General features: G+C 45.1%; 2 protein-coding genes across 7 annotated transcripts in view; one reads left to right on the top strand and one right to left on the bottom strand.

Moving 5' to 3' along the window:
• The window catches only part of Vari (MAGUK p55 subfamily member vari), a 129,544-nt gene that overhangs the window by 60,681 nt on the left and 45,071 nt on the right, over positions 1-23,792 (top strand). For 3 of the 4 annotated variants that reach the window (XM_070658923.1, XM_070658920.1, XM_070658921.1), the window contains one exon: positions 16,486-17,220. The gene's annotated coding sequence lies outside the window, so the exon portion shown is untranslated. Of the gene's footprint in view, positions 1-16,055; positions 17,221-23,792 lie in introns of those variants that run through there. The other variant, XM_070658922.1, reaches the window with a different exon arrangement.
• The window catches only part of LOC139103845 (A-type potassium channel modulatory protein DPP6), a 60,874-nt gene that overhangs the window by 25,223 nt on the left and 11,859 nt on the right, over positions 1-23,792 (bottom strand). The gene's annotated exons all lie outside the window — the stretch shown is intronic.

Raw genomic sequence — 23,792 nt, 5'->3', positions numbered from 1 at the left:
AAATAAGAGCTCTCCCTTAAATTTTTACCGCGACTTTATTACAATTTCTCTCTTTATATCTTTGGCCATAATACACCAAAGTGATTGTCCAAATGTTTAACCAGACGTCTTTTAAAACGTTAGATACTTTACACGACTTCGCGTTTCTCACGCAAATGTCCGTACGATTGTTTGCCGTACGGTTTCTTTCCGCGATGGGAGCAGCCGAGAAATAAATGACGCGCTTCTGGTTTGTTTCTGAACGAAATTTCCGGATTGTTTATCGATGGAGGAGACGCGTGACGCTTAAATCAACAGACGCATGTCGACTCGAATTGGACCGGTGTATATTGCGTTACCGGGTTACCAACGATAGCGTACAAACATGGTGTACGTCTGAAACTCGCTGTCGCGAATTACGCGCACGTATGCAAACGCACATACGAGCTCATTTACCAAATCGAGTATCTCCGCGAAAGGGAGGTAAAGAAAAAAAAATATCCTGAACATCGATGGAGTGTTTTGGCAATAAAATCTTTAAAATAAAAAAAAAAAAAAAGAAGAAAAGAACTTAAAAAATGAAATTAATTATTTTGGTTCCCGTGAACGGTTTGCGTGACGAGTAATTGTAAGGCGATTATGTCACGTCTACGTGACGTCGCACTTTTCTTTCGCCATTTACGCGGATTTGCGTCTGTCGCTTATACTTCGCGTGTAATACATGCGCGCCGCGAAACGACATACTTTATTCTACAATTTAGTAAAAGACAATTCGCGAAACAAATGAAGCGTTTGTTTCTAAGAGGGCTTTAGCCGCTTTGTCTCTTCTAAGGCAATCTCGCCTGGTTGAATTTCTCTCGCAGTTGTACGGAGACACATTTGCTTAATGCGAATCACGCGTATACACTCCGCCATGAACAACCGATATTATACCGTTCTAGAGCTCGCGTCGCGAGGCGCCTGCAGGCGCGGGTAAACATGCAGGGTGGAAAATTGACATGCAGTGCAGAAATAGTTTGCACTTAGCTGTTAAAATCATTATTTCGCTATTTGCTGAGGCTGATATTTGAACGAAGGGGCTTGTCAAATTTTTTTTTTCACCAGGTTTTAACCTTTATTTGTCAGGTATACGGTTACGAGTATTGTCAGTACGCCTCCGTTGGTTTTAGCACAATCGACACAAATTGACGCGTATTGTTCTTTTTTTTTTCTTTTTTTTTCCGAAAAATAAAATGTAAATTTTTTTTTCACGAGACCTTCTTTCATGAGAATGTCCAATTTTTAAATCGCAGAAAATCGAACGCAATTTTATCGCGCGGAGCAACGCGTGATGATGTGCCGGAGCGTGGATTTTGTGAAAAGCGCGCGTCGTAGATTAGCACATCGGAAGGTTCGCGTCGAACTTGTTGTCGAATCAAGATCGTACGAAGAAACAGGGTATCCTCGATCGGACTCCTTGCAACTTCATTCCGGCTGGAAGTTTCGCAAAAGGGGCTTGGTATTACCTCCTCGTGGGAACCGTAGTATCCCGTAAATAACATTGTACTCATGCCGGATCGCGATGCAAACGCGTGCGATGCATGCACACGGACGCGCATCGACTCCCCAGACGCGCTCTTAACTCTTTCAACTGCCGGTAATCAATGTCCGCTTGCGCGGAAATGCAGTTCGAAAACAAAGCCATTTGTCTGTCCCTGGACGAAAGGAGCAAGCACCGATTGGACGACGGTTGCAGCGCGAAAAACGATAACGAATGAAGCGCCGGAATGAAGTCAGCTTCTACTTCAATGTTGATGAATTCGAATTCTCCAATACTTTTTTTCTTTTTTTTTCTTTTTTTTTTTTCCTGTCAAAGGGAAATGTGCGGACGGACTTATAATTTCGTCAAGGAGTTCCTTAACGTGTATGCTTGCTTTGTACTTCGTACATTGCTCGTATCAAACTCGAACGGCGCGATGAACATGAAAATGATCTTTACTCAGCGAAAATTCAATTTCACGCCACTTTGCTTGCAACTTTCGGCTGCTGCGATATTAAATATCTCATGTAACTAGAATTAAGTTTCATAATAAGTAACCTCCGTATTAAAATTCTGTTAAAGAGAAACTCACTTTAAATTAACGAAGCCTGTTAGCTTGTGACGAGCACTCGTGCGATTACGTCGGGATTCAAATCATTTCGGAGGTAAAGCGTTTTCGAATACGCCGATCCGAGAGCACACAGTCTTGTTAATTCAACGTAGCGGCAAATTGTGCCGCGACGAACATAGATCATATTACGAATCGAGCATTAATAAAAGAGCGTGGAAAAATAAGTGCTTTTTCTTCGTCTAACAGTCGATTATAGAAGGAATAAGATTTATCGCGCGCGGTCGGATCAGGAAGTTATTTAACTGTGGTGGGGTTCACCTAATTGTCGAGAGCGAAGTAAAAGTTTCGCAGTGGAAAATCGCTCCCAGCGCTGTAGCCGGTAGGAACAATTACGACGAAACTACCCGGATGCGTTCTCCTCGAAAACACGACCGCCTCGCGTTTTCGCGGTGTATTTTCCGTCTCGAAACACATTAATTTACAGTAATTGTGGGATCCTTCTCGACACCCGTCGGTCCCATTTGCGTCAACGACGGAGACGAACGGCTTCTTCTCCACGGCGTCGTCCTCCAACGATGATCCGCCTAGAAGACTGATCGCTCCGCGAATACGCGGTAATCGCGTTATTGTCTCCCCGAAACTACCTGTTGTATCCACATCCAAACGCAATCGATCGATTTGCCCGAGAGCGAACGCGGTTAGCGTCCGTATCAAGCCTACTATCCGACACGATTTGAATATCCGCCGATTAGCTCGCGCGAGCTGAATACCTGGACGCCACGCTCGTATTTTTTGAATCGTCCAAAAGAGGAAAGAAATACTTAATTTTACGCAGCGCCGCAAAATTGAACGACACTCGCGTTCATAATCCATCGGGCTTGCACTCGCCGCCTAGCTCGGGTTTTAGCGCGCACCGCTAATCTTGGGATTGTTATTCGTGTCAGGAAGGTCGACAAAACGCGCGTAAACGTCAACGGGGCGTCGTCTTTTACGCGCGACACAGAAATAAAGCGATGGGCGACCTGGCTCGTAACCAAGACGGTTAATCTCGCGCCCCCGGACCGATCCGTTCGACGAGTACAAATCCGGGGAATATCCCCCGTCATGCAGTATGCGGCATGCAGCATGCAGCCGCGCTCGGGAATCGATCTTCCCGACGCCTGTAATATCCTACTCATCTAAGTTGCCCGATCGAAAGTTCGACGTTAAACTCATGTCTTTATTTTGTTTTAAGTTACTGCGGGAAGAACGTGCTTCCAAAGCCCCCTTTTACGTAAACGGGAGTAAAAAAAAATTTCTCATCCGTCTCGCAACAGCGGGAATTCATTAATTATAATTTGATCGCACAATGTCATATCATAATAAGAGGCATTACATCGCGACGCCGGTGCTTAAGGGATAAATTATTATACCGAGATACGGATAGGTACAAACCATAAATTCCACGTCACCGATAAGGTTTAATCTTACGAGGAAAATTTTATGTAAATTTTTGATGGAGTTTGCCGGTACTTAATAAAATATTCAGATCAAATATGGCCGATCTTTAAGACCGCGCGTTCTTTAGGACAGCGTGATGCATTATCCCGCGATAAGACACCGACGGATTGAATCTCTTTAATTACGGGGCGTTAATTAAGCAAGAAATTTTACTCCGGCTGAGGTATTTATCCGAGGAGTACGTGACAGTTATCGTGAGCAGAGCGAAATTGGGAAACGCGTATTCGGAATTTCGTAATGATTCCCGGCTCGTTTTTGAGCAGAAACATATTTCGAAGGAACGGAGTCGCGTTTTCGTGCGCGCTTACGTTCGCTTCGCGGTTTTTAATTGTCCCTTAGGAATCGTCATCGTCGTAAAAAAAAAAATAGAATAAAGTCCGTGAATAAATCGACGCGACGTTTTCGACGTCGCTTTCGTGCAGGTTAATTCCTCGCGTGACCCATCTCCCAGGAATTTAGCTTAATTCCGCCCGTGAATCCTCTGGCGATTTCCCAACGTGCGATTTCTGCTGAAATCTCGCCCTTCTGTCCCATTGCAATTTCAGCGTTTCACATTTTCGATGTATCGTCGACGTGGCTTGCCGGTGATCGCACGCCGTTCGGAAGTTTTATCCTCTCCCCGAGTCGAGAGTTCGATCCTTTCTCAGAAACTTTGCGCTGCTTTCCTCGACTCGCCCGTTTTATCTCTGTATCCCCCTCGCAAAATGATCCCACCCGCCTTGATCCTAACAGATAACTCGAGTCCGTGTCTTTTATTTCTTAATTTCTGTGTTCCCTAACGGCGGTGCCGTCTTCTTCATCTCGTGAAAAGGCAACTTCCGAGAAATCGTCTCGGACCGAAAGCCTTCGGTAAAAGATCGATAACTAATTTCGCTCCGAAATGTCATTATAAAAAATGTCGTTTTATACGAGAATTTTCTCCGACTGCGAAACGTACGTGGCGGAAACATTTTGAAAATATATTTTATTGAAATCGATCCGTTTTAAAGTACTGCTCACTGCTGAAATTGCAGTTTCGAGACAGGAAGCTGAAATCGCACGCGTCGCGGGCTCGACAACTTCGCAGCGATCGGAAATGCGTATTCTCGCAATCCACGGTATAGTAATGGACGGTTACTGGCGAGCCGAATTCTTCCGGCTTGTAAAACGTCTACGGGAAACTTTTATGCGCTTCCGCATGAATTCGACGCGGAATATCAGGTCAACGTATGGTTTTGTCGCGCTCCCGCGATTTCGAGCTGAGTTTTGTAACGAGCGAAACGGCGCGATTGCTCGCTCCGACTCAAAAGTGTCTACATAATAACTGCATCGCGATAGAAGTAGAAAAAGAAAAAGAAAAAAAAATGTCGAGCTTATTCCTGCCGAGCTCGCGCGTTCTTCTAAATGGAAATATATCGATATTCTAAAAAAAACTGACAGTGATCGAGGGACGCCGAAAACGCGATACGTGAAACGTGCGATATATACATTTCGCGATGCGAGCAGTTATTTATCGAGCTGACAGGTGCAACGGTGGCGGCGCGCATCCAAGTTTCTGGACTCGTTCTGAGAATGCAAATTTAATTTTCACGAGTGCGCCGAAACACGAGCAGTCTAAAATACGCGCGTGGATCGCCGCTTAGACTTCCCTATCTGGAGCTTTTGCCTCCCACGCGAGTTAAAATTCCTTGATTTTGTTGTAAGCGAATAAACGTCAATGCCAAGCAGCAACCGGATAATCCATTTGCCGCGGTACATTTGCCGCGTAGTGCCTATTATAACTCAAATGGCATTGTATCGGGTTTCCAGGGCGAGCGCACGTGTTGCATCGCTTATCGGTCCACCTTCCGCGTGGACGATTTCGCGACAGACGAGCGAAAGAGAGGCACGGGTACTATTTTATTCCCATTAATAGAATCCGCATCCCGAGTGAAAATTTATCGGGTTATTTTCCTTTTGCAGCTAGTGATTAGATCGCGCAGATTAGATATATTACTTATTAGCTAATGACCTACCTTCGTACTAGAATTAATTTGTAAGAATTAAAAAAAATTGTTCAAACGCTCAAATCTGCGTTTCCTATCGCATGGTAATAATTAATTACGTCGACAACAGTCGTTATTAATCGTGATAAACTCGCCACGAACAATATATGCCCCGCGGAAATAATCGCGGCAATACCTTTGTGCCGGCGAACAAGCATTTCCTTCTGTTGGCCAGCGCGTTTATCGCGTTCTTTACTGCCGCGTACTTTTTTCAAAGAGCATTAAATTATATCGCGAGGGAGTTAATTAATTTCTTTTCTTTTTTCATTAATTACTCTGCAGCGCATTTGCGATTATAAATATTATAAGAGCGACTCACGAGCACTGTATAACTTCTACGTGTTGTTTACAACTATCGTCTATTTCATATTCGCGATAAATTTGAAATAAAGTTTCTCCATATTGTAATACGTAAAAGTTTATTTTACGAACTATCGGACACTAACTATTCCGCATAATTAAAAAAAAAGAAAAAAGAACGGTGAAATTATAAAATTAAATTATTTCGAAGGAATTGCACGCTCTCGGATTTCACGTTATTGCACGTTAAATAGATTTTTTACAATTAGGCAATCTTTGCTAATGCACGTACGTAATTTTTACATTCGAGACGATGTGAACAAAATATTTTGCATCGCAGAACGAAATATGCCATAAAGTATTCATGAATGCTACAGTTTGACTCTGGTTTTTCTCGCTCTCTCTCTCTCTCTTTTTTTTTTTTTTTTATTTGATTTGATTTTATTTTTTTGTTCATGCCGTTCCGGTAAGAGCGGCAGACTGTAACAATAAATATACTGCGTTCGGCCACGCGGCAATTAAAACCGTTTATTACGTTTTCAACATGGGTTGCGGCGGATACAATCAGTTCCGTTTTCTAGAAAATGTCAAACAATAATGACGTATATATCCATTGTATAAATTTAAATGTATCGACTGATGTATCAAAATACGTACGTGATATATCAAAATTGGAATTAATGATCGTGAAATGTTAAACAATTAACAATTAATCCATATGACGAGTGTTACAAAGGCAAAAAGTGTATCCCAGGTCGGAATTAAAGATCGACGAAGTTGTGCAAGCCAGATTGTCAATGATCTGGAAGCTGCGGCACGAGAAACGATCAAAACGCGTCTTTTCCGGCTTGGCCCAACCCAAGCGAAGGTAATTTCACATCACGGCCCACCCTACATACAATATGTGTAGATATACATATACATATATACATATATATATATTTACAATGTTTGGCTTTTGCTGGCACTCGAAAGCGCGATTGTAGAAAACTGAAATTTCTTTCGATTTCGAGCATGCATGGCTCTTCGCCAAAGAAGAGGGTTCTCTCGAAAATTTGTTTTCCTGCCCTTCTCCTCCGGTTCTCCCTGACTCGTCTAAAATTGATTGCAATAAATTTAAAAGTTTCGCATAGACACAAAATACGGGTCGGAAGAGAGGAGGCGAGAGATCAGACAAGTATCGAGAGCGAAAAGAAACGTGGCGCGACGCTTCGTATCTCTGCTGAACAATATCTTATCCCTTCCCCTCGTACATTTTGAATCGAGGCAAGGAGATTCGCGTAAACCGCTTGCGTCTTGATTTTTAAAGTTTCAACGTAAGGTATCTTTTATTTTTTATTTTATTTTTTTTTCCCTGGCGTTTCCTTCGCACTTTGCCTCGTCTCGAATTGAGAGGCATTTCTCTCGCGTTTGCAAAGAACAGTCGCAGTATTCTCTCTGTCGAATCGCTATCGCCGAGATTGCCAAAGTTAGCTTCTAATTGTCCTACTTTTCGCGATGAAATTCGCAGCTTATCGTGGCGCGACGTTGCGCAGGTGGCTTATCACGCCGCGAAATAAATGTTGCAAGGCCCGCACTGACGCAACGACCTAATAGAAATTCCCGGCGTGTTTCAATCGGAAAGAGTTGGCGAGCGTACGCCACCGCCAATCTGCCGCAGCGTATTAATTAATCGAAGACGTACACGAGCGAGGCGCACTCGGTTCGGCACGGTCCGGATATTCATCCCGCCGTGATAAATAATACTTGCGCACAGGTCGAGTACACGGGGCTTACGCGGAGCATTTATCTTTACTGTAAATCTTTTGTTCTATTTATTTGGGAAAGCATCGCTGGAAGATGCAAATTAAGCCGCCATGTGAAGTCGTTACTTTGGAATTAGCTTTATTAAGAATTCACTCGCGTGTTCCGCGATTAATATTCCACTTTTATTTTATCTTGACGGAAAAGGTCGGATAATTAAATATTTTTGAGTCAATTACATAATCCCGCGCCATCGGTTTAAATCTGAGAGATAAGAAAGGGGGGAAAAGAAAAGGAAAGCGGAGAAAATTGTGGTACAGCTTCACGGAGGGAGATAAATACACGTGTGTTCTCATGCAAAATCTCATTCTTTCAGTCTTGTCACTGCGCATTCAACCTTTTCTCGTCGTGCTGGTCGCGGGTAAAGAGATGCTCGCGAGATTCAAAGGAGAAGAGAGAAGAAAGCAATGTAGACAAAAAAAAAGGACACGCGATACAATGCCGGCAATGCTGCGGATTCTCGGATTTCCGTGGAATGTGATGCACGAAGCTTATCCGCGCAAATTCCTTTAAGCTCGCGTTCACGCGTGTGCGTGCTCAAGTGCTCGTAATTTTCCTGTCCGAAATTAATTTGCCGTTGCAATTCGCGAAAGCACCCACCGATCGAGTTGTTTTTTTGTCGCTCGAACTCTCGAAGGCGGAACGGCCGTCGTTGCGGAACGAAATAAATAAAGATCCCGAAATATTCTACTTAACGATAATTTCATGGAGAAACCAGGATAACTCGCGGTAAGAAGCTCGCGATAGAATCTAGAAAATTTAATCTGGAAGATTGAATTTCAGAGAATTCAAATCCGATCGTTATTTCCAATTTATTTGGCTCAAATGGAGCTTATAATTTCCCCCTTTTTTTTTTCTTTATTTTTTTTATTTTTCTTTAATGAATAAAATATTTGAATTTGAAGAGTCTATGAAAATTTCCACGGGAGAGTTCCCCCGCAAAGCGTTTCTTGAATAATATTTCTCGCGTCGAAAACGAGGCCGTCGTTCGGCAGTGATTAATTTCTTTCTCTCGTGGCGCACTTTGCACGCGATAATGGAGATTTTCGAGAAGCGTTTCCTCTCTCGTTCCCTTGCACTCGCGAACCCGCTCGTCGCACCTTGACGCCCATTAGTCCGTCAGTTCTTTCGATGTCAACGTCGCCGGAGGTATTCACTGCCGATAGATCGTTCTTATCGGGACGCTGATACTCTTCGGGATTAGGCATTGTGCGGAGGTTAACGTGACGTAATGTAAAAGCCGGAAACGCGAGGGCCGGGGGAAACGCCATTAATCCAACCGGCGTATATATTCGAGTCTCTTCGATTGCCTCTTACCGCAGCTTTATTTACATTGTAATCCATATTCTAACGTCGTTTCGCAGCCGTAAGAACGCGAATGCAAACTTCCCCGTGATGCATAAGAAAATAAACTAATCAGAAGATCTTGATTTTAATCGCGACGGTGGAAACGCTCCTCTGATAAATTTATTTTTTTTTTTTTTTATGCTTTATGCATTTTGTGTTATACAGAAGTCTGTGCTCTCTCTCTAACTCTGATGGATGTAGCGAATATAAAGAGTGATACAATTTTATCTTTTATCTGACGATCTCATATTTATAAAAAGGATATATTTAAAAAAGTAAAAAAAAAATAAAAAAAATAAATGAAAAACATTGCTGTCGCATAAAAACTGTCCGTTTTAGTACAGCAGTGCACTCGATGGATAGTTACTACGATAACAAGTTATTACAGCGGGATTTGCAATTCGAAATAGAAAAATATTGCCAAACACGTTTGGAAACGTTCATCTCGATACGAGCTCGCTGGTGAAAAATTATGTAATGCAGTTATATCTCGTTATCGCGATAATACCATCATTTTATTAGTGACAAATAAATCCGCGCGTTACGAATGATTGTAGCATGATTTAGCAAAACTGTTTTCAACAAATAAAAGCATACTTTAATCTGACTGCTGTCAATATAAATTTATTACGATAACGCGAAATAAAGCGGATATTTTATCTCTCGCGAATGGACAGATGAAAAGAGATGTACTCGTAAAAAAGCTGCGGAAACAGTTTTGTGGGTGATGTCAAAAACGTTGCCTCGGCAGATCAGATCCGCGCGATTTCGCGTTTCCTTTATGCCAAATCGTTTCCTTTATACGACGGGGAAAACGTTTCGCGTTTTCCCGTGCACTTTGTAATCGAGCGATCGGCTAAAGCGTCGGATGTTGATCCGCATTCGAGATCCTCGTTATAAAGCCGTCTTGAACCACCGCGTGGGGTTACCTGACGGTATTAAGCGCGAGGAACGAATTACAGCGAGCGAATTATCGTCGAAGTTAAGAATCCTCATCGTCATTATCGCGCCGAGGACAAACCTTGATGTCGGGATTGATTATCGCGGCGTGCCTGGCGTTATCCCCCTCCCCCCGAGTTATTCGACGCAATTACGAGAAATTTATCTCGCCCACCGCCGTTCTCCATTTACGTCGGGCTGCGAAAATTTACGCAACGCGCGCGGCGAAGCCTGCGCGTAAATAAGGCCGCTTTACACGCCGTTCTCGGTGACTACGGAATACTCCGGTGCATTTTTCTCGTTCCTCTCGCCGACGCTTCTCAGTTCCCCGGCGCCTGCTATAACGATATTAACTTTGCGAATTGTTGCGCGAGCCGGCGGTAAGAAAGACGTATACCTATCGCGAGCGGAAGACCGCGCATTAAACCGGTCCATAAATCTCCGCATAGATCGGCGGACGTTTCTGGACCGATTGAGAGATTTACGACCTCGGTATTGCTCGCGACGTTGCCCGTCGGGGGCTCGCGAAATCCGCTCCGATCGGATATTCCCTCGTGATTGGTAGGACCGATCGGATATGTCGCGCGACGTAATGAAGTGCCATATCTGCGACGGAAGACACCGGATCGCTGCGAGGGGGGAGGCGAAGGATAATATCTGCGTGCCGGGGAGTTTAAGCGCGGTCAGGCGCGTGATTAATTACTCGAGTCTCTCGAAACGCTGACTAAAGGCCCGCTGTTCCGTATCCGCGGGTCTGGCACGTCGACCCGGCGCGCAAAATTAATAACTAACAGCGCCAGATGAAAGGTAGGCTTAAGAAGTTCCCGGCGCGACGGCCTGCCGTTCAACCTCGACACGCAGCCCTCGGATCCGTAGACACTTACGCGACGACTACGTGTCAGCGATTTCTGCGAGGAGTCATGATCCGACGCTTGGTCTCTCGTTCCAGCGCGACGAGAAAAATTCGAGCGAGTCAATTTTTTATTCTTTATTTTTTTTTTTTCTTCTCTATCCATCGATTATTTCGTGCAATAAACTAATTAGAGCGCGGCGTTTTCTAAGATTCCATTAAGCAACACTTCTCGGCAGAGATATTACAGGATTTATCGAGCTCTCGAGATACATCGATTATTTATTGGCTTGCTGGGGATCGCGCGCGAAGCCGGCAGATATTTTAGCCGGATAGAAATCTTAATATGTCGAACGTGTGCGGAAACGGAGGTAAACTCGCGAATTCCCGCATTTCCCCGAACGACTACTCTTTACTCTTTTAAACAGAACGCAGATTCCCCGAAGGATTGTCTTCGACAGCGCGCGCGGGTACAATCCGTATTCCCTTCGACCGGAAAAGGGGGTGAACGATTTGATAGTGAAAGATGCGCGAGCCCGCGATAAATTTCCGCGACGAGTATCTGCGCGATATACGGGCGTAATAAAATTGTTGTCGGACGAGGGGAGTTAAAAATGACATCGAAGAGACTTCGGAGGCAGAGAGCTGCACGCTCAACCTTGCAACGTTCACCCGATGCTCCTCGAGGAGTCGAGAGATAATTGAACGGCGTATCGAGGACCAGTGTAAAAGTACCGCGGTGCGCCGGCGGCAACGATTCGCAGTTAAATCCGTCATCGCCGATCGATATGTATTTATTATTCATTAAAACGTGGCTCTAAACGGTGTTTATCTTCGCGAGTAGCGATTAAGCGGGATCCTCTAGCCGGTTATTAATAACTCATATCACATTCGTCGTCACGTGCTTGAGCTCCTCTAATAATACTCGTCTATTCTTACCGTAATGTATTGCAGCGAGTTTACGAGCTCCGCGACACAAAATGTGCATTTTGTCAAACTGTCAAATTAATTGCGAGGCATCTCGCCGGGACGAGGTACCGTGTTTGAGCCGCTGCAGTAATATACGCTCGCCCACAAAATTTCTTCTGGGATTTCGACGTAATTCTTTAAAGAAAGAAAGGGGAAAAAAAAGAGGAAAAAAAAGGAAAAAAAAAGAAAGAAAGAACGAAAGAAAGAGAAAAAGAATTAGGTTGGACGCACGCTATCGCTTGTGGTATAAAATTCCGGGAGTTCTCGGCTTGTCTTAGTGCACCTGAGGGGAGTTCGAGATTGAAGTTTGGAAGAGAATTCTCTTTATAATACGAAGATAACAGATGTAATTTATACACGCGTGCGATATTAGTTGCGGAGCTTATACGTGAGGTGAGTTTAAGATCTTGCTTAAAACCTGGGGTATTTACCTTGAAATAACGAACTGATAAGAAATAATTCGGTTCCGCGTGTGCCAGGCAGCTATCGAAACGTTCCAAGTTCCCTGTCGTGCGGCGAACTCGTTTGCATACTTTGTCGTACCGTATGGCTGCTCCCAGATGCTATTTAAACTTTAAGTGACTTTGTGTTGAAGTGCCTTAAGCACGCTAATTGAAAACAACGAGTCACCAAAGCGGCCGCAGCCGGGTTAACTATGGCCGTGGCGATTTCCGTGGCCCACTTGGATCAGAATAGCATGAGAACTGCGCGACGAAAATTTTCGGAGCGCCTCTCCTCTTCTACGCGCGTGAGGAAAGTTTCTAGCAACGTCTAAAAGTGTCGCGACAGACAAAAAATACCACCGATTGCTCACGAATTTCGGATTGAATGTAGATTTTTTATTTTTATGTTATTTTATTTTATTTTTTTTTTAATTAGAAATCGATGGTTCGGCCGCGAAATCGTCACCGCGTAATAAAAAGATACAAAAAAAAAAAAAAAAATTGCGACCGATTACGTTACAGCTCGACATTTCGAAATATCGCGGCTCGAGGAGAAGCTCTCGAGAGCGACGCCCGGCGTGCTCGCTTCTCATAACGACGCGCGACAAATTATGGACCGTATCAGAGATTGCCAGCCGGCGGGATTCCACGGATCGCGGATCTGCGAATCTCTAAATGCACCTGCTCGTTCACACGAGAATCGCGTTTAAACGTCCGCGTTTCGGAGGCATCTTACTTCGGTCGTAGCCGGGCGTGCTCAACTTCGCCGTTGCAACGACGAACCAGAGCCAGAGATTAACTCAACTATCGGTGTAACTTGAGTATCCCGAGTATTCGTATTTCCAGGCTGAAACGTATCCAGTCGAGTAAAGATATTTCGGCGAGCGCGATGCGGCAGAAGTGGTCGCTATAAGTTAGCCGTGACGCGCAGCTCGCTGGATCACCGGCCGGCTGTTGCAGCTACAACTACATTGGAATTCCTCACGGTCTAGTACATTCGTATCGACCTCGCTTCCCCCGTGGTACCTATCGTTTCTGATTTTTTTGCGTCACCCTACTGGACGCGGAGAGAGCCCGCCGGCTCTTCAAAATTTATTGCCGTTACATTTCCCGCCCGCATTGCTACTTCTAGCGGCCTAATGTCGCGCCGAAAGTCGCGACGTAGCTCTTTTCATTTTTAGAACGGAGCCCGAGCGGCTTCGGGATCAGAACTCGATCGCACGCTTATCTTCTCGCGATTGTATGCGCTAAATCTGATATCAGATTTGACGTTAACGATAATCGATTGACGTTAATAAAGCCTCTCAATTACCCCGCGCTGTAAAAACGTCGATCTTGATTGTTGCCAGCATTTTTAATCAATTTTGTCCTAGATTGGCAAGCGTTCCTAATTCATATTTCTCTGGACGAGCGATTTTGCCGGTAGACCGGTCGCATTTGCGAACAATCGTCTCTTAAAATTTTAGAACGATACAGAAACGAAGGAGAAACCGAAGTGAAACTTCGCGGATCGATCTACGGCAGAAGTAATATAACTTACGGAAAAGTTAGCTCGCGGTCCGAACTTCGGAGAAGGGAGGGAATATGAGGGACAATAAATAATATCTACCGATTAAAAAGCGGCGAACGTCGAGGCATCGGTTCCGATTGCGCTATTAAATCAACCCAAAGAATATTATCTTGTCTTGAATGTATAATAATTTTTTTAGCCTCACTTTTTTTTCTGCGTTAAAAAAATTTAGCGATATTACTCCGAAAATACGGTTAAAAAAAGATTTGTTCCCCCTTTTTTTTTTTTAATAGAAAACACGCAGCCAGTCGACAAAAAATGAAACTCGGGAGAAGTTCGACGGTCGGCAGAAATAACGGAGCGTTTATTGTTCGACTCTCCACGCGAGGCTCGTACTCCAACCGAGGGATAATCCGGGGACTCTGGAATGGCATTTGCGCTCGAAAGGGGTGGTTGTTCGGAAGATGAGCGCGTGTTCTCGAGTGCGGCAGCACCGAGTGGTCCCGCTAGCTGTACCATTCAGAACACAGGCGGCAACGGCCGACACGGGGTTAGGCACAGGGTTAAAGATCGATGTCTCGATTCTCCGGCGCGATACACCGCGAAATTACCTTCCAGGTAAGGCTGTTGTTTCCATGGAAACCAACCTAGCTCCGGCTTTCTCTTCGTATAGTATATATATATATATATGTATATACAAAGATATATATATATCTTTCTCTCCTAAAGTTAGGGCCAATGGTACGTTCTCACCCATCCGGTCGCTTATCGCCGCAGGAAAAGCATCCGCACGAAACGAGATGTGCGTTCATCGTAACTCGCGCGCGTTCAATTTCATTGCGAGGCACGGGTGCGCGTTCTCGCTTTGACTACCCGCATCGGTCGCTCACTCCGATCGTTTATGCCCACGCTAATCCATACCGTTACGATTATTTGTATGCGCCGGGTAATAACGCTAACAAGTAATGACGGCGCTGATCACTCGAGTGCCCGGCTGGCGTTAATGAAATTAACCGATCGCTCGCCGGATAACGACCGTTGACTTTTCATCCTGAGCCGGCGTAGCTAATTACCTAATTCGACACGGAGATACGATGGGCGGGAAGCGTGCGCGCCCTTAATGAGATAATAATTTGCATATTAATGCTCCCCATCGGAAATTCACTCTCAGCTTAGTGCGATGTTACGCGAAATTTTATCCGCGTTAAAACAACGGTCGCCTCGCATCCTCGTCGTTAATCGCCTTTGACTGTTGATTAAAAATCGAAGTGGCTACAACGCGCCAAGAGTTACTCGGCGCGGAGCTGCACGCTCCGCACGGCATTAATTATTTCCCGAAATTAATACGCGAAATCGCTACAGGGAGATAATCGCGGCCGGTCGGCTGCGGCGGATTTCGGATAATGCGATACCTGCCGTTAAAATATCTTTACACGCGACGGCAGCGTTGGAATAAAAAAAGATAAGGAAATAAAAAAAAAATTAAAAAATGATAAATAAATAAAATAGCCGCTCGATGCCCAGCGGCGTCGTTCTCTCGCGATATATTCTGCGGGAAAGGAAATCTTCAAAATTCACACCGAGCGCCAAGGCGCCGCGCCGTATCGCGCCAGCACAGACGGCGCGTATCGCGATATAAAAAGTCGGGATGTTCCTTTCCCATCCTTTTCCGACAGACGGCGTCTCCCTTCGACGTTGGAGTCAAGTGCTGACCGACGAATGTACTTACCGAGATAATTTTCGAGACGTCTCGGGGCTCAGGGCTTCGGTCCTTGCCAACGTGACTCGGCTCTAATCCTCGCCTTCGAGAAACGTCGTTTCGAAACTCGGATTTATTCCGCTTGAATTCTGGAGGAGGGCCGGATCCACTCTTTAATCATGGCGTATGCGTGCACTGAGACGCGGATATGGCATTTGCCGCGACGAATGCGTTTATCGCGTAACACTATCGCGATGTTCGTCGACCCGCACGCGAAATTCATTGTTGATATATTGCGAAGCGCCGGCCGCCGAAAATTACCGAGAACTGAGAGAGAACAGTCCCACTAGCACCCATACTTCTTTCTTCTTCTCACCCTGAGTCGGGCCTAAAAGGTGGGGAGGACCTCAATTTTCCGCGCTTCTCAGCGGCTGACGTAACAAAATCGCTGAACGCAAAAATATTTTAATTATTAGATTTTTTTTGAGGACTAGCACAAATAGGAATTTTATCACGGCGACGATCTGACAACTCGGAAGTCTGTAAATCGCAAAAAGACACGCTCGAGCGTCGTGCTCGCTTGATTTTTTTATTTTTAGAAGTAGACGCCGCGAGTTCGGCGAGCGCGATAAAAAAAACGTAAACAGATCGACTGGGCGTCGAGTTCGGCGAGCGCGTTAAAAAAAACGTAAACAGATCGACTCCGCGTCCGAGCTCGGCGCTTCCGAGAACTCTGTGCGAGAAGGACAACGGTCAGTTGACGATCGGACCTATCGACCGTCTCACTTTCTCCATGGTTCTCTCTCTCTCTCTCTCTTCCTCCAAGGGCCGAGATTTTTAACGGCCATCTTAGTCTAGTCGCGGAGGCCCGGGCGCGAGAACGTATTGCTGATCCCTCCGCACTTCCGCGTATTTTCGACCGCGGGCGGAATAGTCTCGCGTACAAATATGTGTCGACGTCGTAGTCTTAAGTGCGGGCGATCGTTTTCTGTACTCATGTCATTCCGTTCATCGTTCTCTCCTTCGTTTTAGGCTCCGAAAAAAGTGCCTCGGAACGCCAAGGTTATGTCGCCGGCGCAGCGCGCGAAGCGTCCGGCGTGAATTGCGCCGCGCGTACGGACTGCGGCGTTACCAACTCGCTTCACTCGCCATCTTCTTCAGCGACGTTCAGCGGGTTCCGGCGGCCGCCATAGTTGGAGCGCCATCAGCACCTCGCCCTCTCCTTCGTCGCGGCCTGCGATTCTCAACACGTTTCGGGAAAGTGATTTTTGAAGAACTCAAGGAAGATAAAGTGCGCGGAGGAACATTTCGTATCGCGGTCCGTCTTATTCGTTGCTTGGCGCAGACTCTCGGTAGCGTTCATGCATTCTCGACGGGATTTGGCCGGAGAATCAAAGGATAACTTTTAGACTTCGCTTACATCATAACCAGTTTCTCGTGTCGGGATCGAGAGTGTAAATTTATACGACAGACAATCGTTCGGCGCGTTTTTTAATTTAAATCGTGAAAAATCGCCGCGATGATCCTCCATCGTTCGTTCGGTCGTTCATCTCTTGAATGATAGCGTCAGTGATTAGTGAGAGTGATTAGAAAAAAAAGCAGAGCATTGTGATACAGTATCAATCGATGTGAAGTGCTACAACACGTCAGGATAATTTGGATTACTACCACGAAGGACAGGAAGGAAGGAAGGAAGGATGGAAAGATGCAAAACAACCTAAACAACCTAAAAACAACCTAAACTAACCTAATCAAAAGCTAAAAAATGTAAGTAAACCGGCAACACGCCGTAAATCACTCAATTTTAATTATTAAAAAAAAAATTAATTAATCGATGTCCAAATATAACAACGCGCGCGATAAATTTTTTTAAATCGACTTTAATTTTTTTTTTTTTAATTAATTACTCGCTTAAAAATAAATGTACACTTTTTGCCGGCGCAGCTAATTGAGCTGTCGCGAAAGGAAAGAAAAAATCAGTATCTCTTTCCCTCGTTTCGTGGATACCGCGAGAATGTCGGCAGCTTGTCAGACACAGCAAGACACTCTCGGCAAATCATCCCGTGATATACGTTTACATTCTCGTTACGTGTACCAGAGTCTTACAAGAGACATTCTGAAACACTTGGTGCGTCCGTCGCATCGGCACCGTAGTTCACCGCGGCTCCGTTTGCATTTAACGGATAGCAATCTTTTACATGTACCCGCTATCAGCTCCATAATGCACACCCTGCCTCACCCGCCGAGGAGATAATTCTTCGACGAAGAGAAACACATATATTCCTCCCGTAAAAGCTCTTCCCACATATTTCACCGCGGACAAATTTTCTTCTTTACAAAGTGGAGTACATTTTTTAACGGCGCGCGCGCGCGGTTTAAATTAAAAACCACCGCCGGTAGTCTCTCCGTGACCGGTTAATTATCGGTATCGCGGCGGATTTATTTCGCGCCGGTTCCTCCAATCCTGATTCCGCTAAACAAATAGCCCATCGGTTCTCGCGGTAGGTCCGCTGAATCCGAAACGCATCGACGTTCAACCTGTTCTTCGACGAAGTCGATTTGTCTACGTTTTATCGTATCACCTACGTATACACGCGCGCAGAGCCGTAACGCTCGCGGAAGAGTGACAGCGATATCAAAACGGAAATCTTGATATGTAGATGACGAAGGTTGAATATAGAATGCGAGACCTTCGCCGATCGTGGGCGAGGGCCCCGCTTTTCTCTTTCTCCCTTGCCGCTTATCTCCAGGTGAATTTCCTCATCTTTCCCGTCCCTCGACTGTAGAATATTCAATTGCTCATCCTCTTCGTTTCGTCGGCCAGGCCGTGAGTGCGAAATTCAACCGAGCTCCTTCACGAAGTTTCACCCTTTTAGTCGAACCGAAAGCTAACCTTTCCCTCCCTCGCTCTTCTATTTCTCTCCGTTTCGAATGCCGAATGTCTCTCGACTTCGCCCCGATTTTACAGGCTCGTTGCATTTTTTTTTTTTTTTTTTTTTTCCCGCCCCTCGCCAGGTCGCTAATGACACCGCTCAAACTTGACACCTGATATGCAAATCTCGTGCAATGAAAATGGTCTCGTGAATAAGGAACAGGCGCGCAACAGCCGTAGCCGAAGATCGCGTAATTGAAACGAGCGTTCGTTAAAAAATTAGCTGGAATCTCATGAATTCTAGATTCTACAAGAAAATTGCATCACCCGTCGGGGCGCTTACCTTTCTTTGCAAAATCCTCGACGCGATAAAAAGCCTTTCTCTCTCTCTCGATACCGAAAATTTTCTATTAATATTAATTGTGGCGCTGCCGCGTCGTCCTGCGGTGAATTTTGCATCTGTGATTATTCGGCAGCCCAGCAATCGACCGATGTAAAACAATTACCCGGGGGAGGGAGGGAGGGAAGCTGCATATACCGCTCTCTGATTACGCGCTTGACCGCACGAGATACGCCGCCGCGCTCTAATTACATTGTAATGTTCAGGCAAATGGTATTTCAAAAAACTGCTCGCGCGCGACAACGCCGTCTGTTGTCGTATAGAAAATGCTAATTACACGGCTGCGTTGGCCATGTCCAGCGCAGTTAACTCAAAAACGCGGTATTAACACCGCGTTTGGCGAACCGCGGACGTCGTCGCGCGATTAAACCTCTGCAATTTTTTTTTTTCTTATTTTTTTTTTAGAGAGAAGGACAGTCCTCGGCCGCGAATTTAATCTTTTTTGCTCTCACAAAGAAGTCTTTCGTCGCGTTAATTATCCGCGGCGTCTGTGCGCGCGCGCATTTTATCCGCCGCATATAGCTCATCCAGCCATATAAATGCTAATGAAGAACGCGTTTATTCTTTATCCGGCCAAATCCGGTTTCCCAAATGCGTCCCTTAATTTACGTAACTCGCAACAATTAAATAATTTTGATTTCTTTCCCCCTTCGTGCATTTCCATCGGCGAAGTTGCCTCATTTCAGATCCACGTTGGGGAGTACATTTTAAATGAGGCTCCCTCGAATGGAGTTACGCAATCAACTTCCTCTACGGTTAAGCTTGTTAGTGCTTTTTTTATTTTTTTTTTTTTTCCCTCAACAATTATGAATTTCCGTAGGCAGGTGAAAAACAAATTCAGTACGGGCAGTCGAAGTGGAATTGGAAAGCGGGAAAAAAAAGAAAAAAAGAGAGAGAAAGCATGTGTTAATAAATTAGATATAATGAATGGAGTACGAAAAAACGTTAGATTCCTTTTTTATATCTTTGTCGATTTATTTTACGCTGCTCGATCGACGACGTCGCATCCTAATCGCGGATTATACAACGTGATTTATTTCGCAAACACGTAATATTTTTCGCCGACCCGTTACAACCACCGGAATGAAATGTTATTCCTTCTATTTCGAGAATCTCGCTACGTAGCTTTCGCTCGAGATCGAAACTTCGTCTGCGCGATGCATGCGAAATTACCTCGGTAATGAAATTTACGTAAAGGGTACGCCGGTCACGATCTTTTTTGACAGATTGCATTCTGAGTTCCAAAGGGCCTAACTGAAACTGTCGCTAAAGATAGGCGGCGATTATGTTCGTAATAGCGGGCTGGTCGCATCTCGCGTCTGTTTCTTTTCTTTTTTTATCGTTCCGCGTCTAGAAAATTGGCGACAAACTCAAAGATAGATGGGTTAATGCGATCTTATCCTTAAAACTGGGCGCAAGAGAAGGACATACTATTGGTCGGATAAAATTGGACTTCGCGTCTCCTGACACGACGTCGCGACATAATTCGACGTGTAGTCTACCGAGGTAATTTCATCCGTCTTAATTACAAACTCGCGTGTCTGCGCGCATCTGCTCGTGTGAAAGTTTGTCCTCCGACGGGTGGAAACGTACTGCGAACTATGAAGAAAGCGGAGCGCGCGAAACTTGCCGTCGACGTTACTATTTCAACGCGGCGATATAATATTATATATATTCGGGACAAAATAATGGAACGCTGTTTCCGTGCCGGGCTTCTCGCCTTTCTCGGCTTCTCGGTTTATTTGCATGCCTCCGACGTTTCCTCGTTTCGCAGCTTCTTACGTGTCTTTTACACGTCGCGCGTCTCTTTAATAATATCGGCGATGATCGTCTTTGCCGGTTATGAGTACGGATTTTTCTTTTTTTTATTATTAGATACGTTTGTGTGTCTTTGTTTTCTTATATTTATTTTATTTATTCTCATTTTTTGATTTTTTTGGTCTATTTTCGTCTGACGTTATTAAATTTAATGAGAAATAGCCGGAATAAATTTATTTCTTCTCTGCAAGCTCATTAATTAATTCGAATTATAATGATAAAAATGTAAATTTATAACTAATCCCTTTAAAGCCCTTCGTAAATTTTTTACATGACTAATGAAGGATCTACGAAAAATCGCGCTAAAAATTAGCGTTGAAACGCGACATTCATAGATCTCTCGTAGATTGGGGATTTCCGCAAACGAAGAGGAGAGGGGAAAAAAAAGCGAAAAAAAAAGAACACGCGGAACAGGTGAACCGATCGAACCTGAAATTGGCCCGGCTATCCGTCCTTTTTAATCACCCTTGTTAATTACTAACGGTTTTCTCTTCGTCAACTGGCTTTTCCGTATATTCGCCTCCACTCATCATCGCGCTCGTCGCCATCGAGCGATCGTCAAAGTAAATTCTTTCTAGCGGAAAATGAAAATAGATACGCCTTCGCAGTCGTAATTTCCGTTGTACGCCCGAAAATCGTTCGAGGTCTGAAGGAGCTTTTTTTTTTTAACGACTTCCCCCAATTTTCTAAGCAAATAACGTAGCTCGCATTATCATTTCATTAATCTCTCCGCGATTCGCGCGTCTCGAGATCACGTCGGCCGACTTATATTCAGTTAAATTTCTCAGATAAGAGAAATAGCTAATTTTTAATTAAGTTTAATACCCGAGGATCGAAGAACCGAAGGTAGGAGGAGGGGGCGCATGAAGGATCGGCGTAATAAACGCTGAATTTTATTTGCCTCGCGTTTCCGGGCGGTTGATCTTCATTGCCCGCGGCGACGCGCGCGCTTTATTTCTATTAAAAGCGGAAAAGGCATCACTCGTCATAATGAATTACTCAAGATTCACGCCGGATCTGGCGAAACGGATAATCGGCTTTGACGAAGAGGGATCTCTCTTCTCCGGTTTCCGGTGTGTCGAGTGAAGTCCGGCCGCGGACTACGTTCCACCTTCTCGGTCTCCTCTCGCTTCGGATTATATTAACTCGAAATACGATCGCGGGAGACGCGATTAATCGAGTCGGCGAACACGCGGGATTCGGGATATAGAGAATTCCTCGAATTCGGTTTGACGTTAGCCCGTCTTGATCCGCGTACACGTCGGCCGTGCATTAGCAGTCGAGTGGGCGCGCCATCGGAAACGCGACGAGCTTCCTGCATTAACACGCAGGCAGGCGGAATCACTCGCGAACAGTGCACCGGCACCGAATACGAGAGTAAGTAACCGAATAATGTGCACTCGCGTCTCTCTGACGTGTAATACACGCTGGACGTACGCCGGGGTCCTTTCCAGAAACGAGAGGTCGTCGCGCTCTCGCGGGTTCTGCTCGACTATTCATAAGCGCGGTTGCTGAATTCCGTCGCGGAGAAACTTCACTTAAAGTCTCGCCCGGGGAACGCATCTCCGTCAAATCCATCGACTCGATGCACCCGTATTTTTTACCGTTTTAAATCGACAATGTTTGTCGCGTCGCGCGAGCAAAAAGGGTTGAAAAAAAAAAGCAAGTATATGTATTACCAGGATCGGCTATGAGAACCGAGCTAAAAACGTAGCAGCCCGCTTTAAAGCGAAAGATTAATGAATCCCTATATTAATGGAAGCCCGAGTAGCTTTCGACATTATCGACTAACGTTGCAATTGCTTCTCTCTCTCCCCTTGTGCGCGGGTGTACGCTGTGCGACCCTGTACGCCCGTATGTACATCCTTTTTCACGTGTTGAAGGTTTCAATTCGTCGCGAATTTAACGCGAACCGGAGACGGGAACTACGAAAGGATCGATCGAGGTTTGTTTGCCGAAAGCTTGCGCGCGAAACCCCAGAGGCGGCCGCCCGCTCGGCTCTCTCTAAATATGCGCTGTAATACCGAATCTCCGATGATTTGCCATCGCTCACGCGGCATCGCTTGCACCTCGGTTTACGGAAACGCGCGGCTTGTCGGCGGGACGATTTTATTTCCCCCCGCCCTCCCTCCTCCCCGCGAGGAGCTGCGGAGCTCCGGAGGAAACGTGGACAACGCGGACGAATGCTTTGGGCGGACTTCGGTCCGTGATTCGGTCCGCGAATTTTTGACATCTATTGAATTTAATAAAATAATTTTCCTTAACGTCGAGAAAGCGAAAGTAAATAGCGCGCATTCTGTAGCGCCTGGCGCGATATAAAATTCACACGTCGGAATGGCATATAAAACGCAGCGTCTCAAAACGGAGTCCGGGTTTTTGCTCGAAAGAATTTTTATGAGATAAAATCGCATTTTAATTATTCAGGTCCATTTCAGACGATCTATAATTCGTTGAATTTCAGAATAGATTTCTATTTATAATAAGCTTCTTTATTCCACTCTTGATTATTTGATACCAAATTTATTCCAGATTAGGTCTCTTTTGTGCAGTCGTCGTTTTTTAACTTCGATAAAATTCTGATTTATTTATATTTACTTTTATAAGCGTACGCGCGTAAATTCGTATTTAATGTTTCGTAAAAAATTTTTTTTTAATTTCCTTTTTTTTTATATATATATTTATACGCGTCTGACTGAGTGCGTATGTGTTTGTCCCCGCTTTAAAGTTACGGCATTACAAAGTTTTGTAACACCGCGCGTGTGGCGTCGTTACCGTGGAAAGAATTAAGGTCTTTACGACGGGGTTCGCAGTTAAAGATTAACGCAAGAAGTACGCGCGACCGAAAACTTGGCTTTATATTCGCGCCCGTTACTTATGCAAATGCATCGCCGGAACGCGAAACTTATTAAAGCAGCTTGCAGTCGTCAGCGTTGGAAAGCCGCGTTATTGCAAAGAGATAAAACTTTGACAGTTGCCATTGGGAAGACGTACGGGAACGCGAACGGCTTCGCGGAACAGTAAGATGATACCGATAAGTCTTAAATTTCCCCTTTAATATTTCAAACTTTATGAATCTTCGTCGTGTTTGTCGCCGAGAACCGGCGAAACACGAAGTGTCGGTAGTCGAGGAAGAGAAGATTACTTTTGCGAGAAAGTATTTCCGCGCCGGCGAAAATCGACTTACGAGTCGATGTATGCGCGTGCAAGAAACGCTCGACGAGAATAACGACGAGGTAATGACTCTCCGGA

The sequence above is a fragment of the Cardiocondyla obscurior genome, linkage group LG07 (genome assembly GCF_019399895.1).
Source record: "Cardiocondyla obscurior isolate alpha-2009 linkage group LG07, Cobs3.1, whole genome shotgun sequence".
In the NCBI taxonomy this organism is placed as follows: Eukaryota; Metazoa; Arthropoda; class Insecta; order Hymenoptera; family Formicidae; genus Cardiocondyla; species Cardiocondyla obscurior.
This window is presented reverse-complemented; position numbering and strand designations above follow the sequence as displayed.